The 2,698-nt window shown below is 33.7% G+C and overlaps 1 protein-coding gene across 2 annotated transcripts in view; it reads left to right on the plus strand.

Annotated features, from left to right (window-relative positions):
- Nucleotides 1-2,698, plus strand: part of LOC117117615 — a 31,024-nt gene that overhangs the window by 9,584 nt on the left and 18,742 nt on the right. The gene's annotated exons all lie outside the window — the stretch shown is intronic.

Here is a 2,698-nt window from a genome sequence, read left to right on the forward strand (position 1 = left end):
ATGTACAATTCCTTGTCATAAACCAATTATTACTCACTGTTTTTTTTTTGTTGACCGTTTCGCATGGCTATCAGTCACATTAGCTCAACCCGCCCTCAATAAACTAACGTTACGTTATCTCACTGTATTAATTGGATTAACACATTATCAAGGTTACACTGGTGTCCTTGGATTCAATTATAGGTAAACGGATTAGTTGCTTTTTTTATGAGGTTTTAATTGTTCTTTACCGCCGAAAGTGCGGTATTCTAACGTTTGTTTAAGCATGGAGGTATAATGGTTTTAAGGAGGGCTGGTCTGCCTAATGCATGTTTCGTCGAATCTGTGAAGGGTTTTCGCCGATGCTCGATGGTAGCGGGCCTCTCCAGCCGTCTTTAAAGTTGATCATATAGGTGTGAGAGGCCGCGATGTGCGCCTTCGTCTATATTTTTAGGCGAGTCGCGTGGCCGAGCGGTAAGACAGGGGCGCCGCTAGCTACAGCCTTAACATCGGCGCTGGTTCCAGCTGCTCATCGCCCATGGTTCGGTTGGTAGAACCAAGTCTTCTCGGATAAGGACTTAAAAATGGAGGTCCAGTGTATACATCTGGCTCGTGTGCACTAAACAACCCATTGCATCTTTCGGAAGAGTAGGTGGTTACCCCGATGTTATGGTTCATTTCAGCCTCTGTCGTTGTGGAATGATGTGAACATGTATCTACCAAGAAGGATTCTTTAATTTTCCGTTTTAGCCACCCTTGTTCTTTATGTAGGCTATTGATATTCTCCCAGTCTGGTATGTGATTTTCTTGCGTCATATGATCCGTTATAGCCGATTTGTGTAATTGTGTAGATGAGGATTTTCTGCCGGTCCTTGTTCTTACTCCAACGTTATGTTTCTCTACATCTTTCATGTGTTCTTTTGTTCTCGTTTTTAGTGCCCTTCCCGTTTCGCCAATATAAACTTTGTCACAATTTTTACATCCAATCTCATAGACATGTGTTTTCCTTTTCTATGTTGTCTTTGGGATGAACTACAATATTCCTGATTTTGTTTAACGATGTAAAGTATGGTAGTGGCTATCGGCACTGCCGCAATGCGAAAGAAAAGCTACTGTTTTCTATCGGCACTGCCGCAGTGGCAAAAAGTTGCTGTTTTCTATCGGCACTGCCGCAGTGCGAAAAAGCTGCTGATTTCTATCGGCACTGCCACAGTGCGAAAAAAGCTGTTATTTATCTATCGGCATTGCCGCAGTGCGGAAAAAGCTCCGATTTTCTGTCGGCACTGCCACTCGAAAAGCAGCTGTTTAATTAATCAAAGGGATGTTTTTATCGATAGATTATGGTATCAATAATTGTTTCGGTCTAGCCTAGCTAGCCTATATTATTGTTAACATTATATTATATATGTTTTACAATTAATTATGATTATTTCTAATTATTAAATATATACATATACCTAGGCCCATACATAAAACAAAAAATACAACAAGAATTATGAATAAAATAGTAGTTATAATAATAGTAATAATAATAATAATAATAATAATAATAGTGCTCGAATAATACTATAATAATAAATAATACTTTAATAATACTTTAATTGACCTTTTTACGATAGTTTGATAAATTAGATGAATCAGCATAATATTAAATCAACTTGCGTCTATGCAAAACCTGTTTTTTAAATAAAGATGTTATCTATTTTATTTTGTTTTAAAATATAATCTTATAAATTATAAGTTTATTTTCTGTGATAATTTTATCCACATAATTCATGTTTTCAATGTTACTATGGTTATAAAATAATAATAATAAAGGTGCTCGAATAATGCATTAAGAATTAATAATACTTTAATAATACTTCAATAGGTCTATTTACGATAGTGTGATAATTGAGATATTTGTTGATTAATTTATAGAAATATATATAATACATATATATCATTAATAATGATTCAACATTTTAAATCAACTTGTGTCTAAATTTATAATTTTTGTTGTTGTACACGGGTATTTTCTATTTTTAAATCTCGACGTTTTGATTGACATTATTCTCCTGGTTACGATTGAAGTAAAAACGTCGAAATATTCTCAACAAAACAACATTTCAGAACTATGTAGGCTACTACCACTAACATTACTTCGACATGCAAACCTTCTAACAATATAATAATGACAGGAATAGAACAATCAATGACATGATTTCAGTGAAGTAAAACGTATTCATGAAGTATGATGACCTGACGTGCTTAAAAAACGTGCACAATATAATCGGAAACAACATTAAAATAGGCCTATCCAACAAAAGCATGCGTGGCAATATTTTCATTTGCTTTAGAAATAGGCCTATGCTTTCAGAAATATTTTAGTGCATCGTACCATGGACCTAGTCCATGATCGTACCGTGGTACGAAGCATACGTTTACCTAATGGAAGAAAATAACTTTGATTGTATTCAATAGATAAGATACAGTATAGGCCTATATATGGACATAGATATACATATAGGCTATATAATCTCCTCTCTGTTTCCAATAATCTACCAAAACCTATGGTCAATGCTCATTTTCCTTTGCTTCTGCTTCTCTTCGGAACCAGCTTACAATTATTATAACTACTCCTTCTATATATATATATATATATAATAATAATAATAATAATAATAATAATAATAATAATAATAATAATAATAATAATAATGTATGTAAAAATTTACAG

This window comes from Anneissia japonica, unplaced genomic scaffold (assembly GCF_011630105.1).
Source record: "Anneissia japonica isolate Jap-2015-1 unplaced genomic scaffold, ASM1163010v1 scaffold3334_len1275209_cov185, whole genome shotgun sequence".
Classification (NCBI taxonomy): Eukaryota; Metazoa; Echinodermata; class Crinoidea; order Comatulida; family Comatulidae; genus Anneissia; species Anneissia japonica.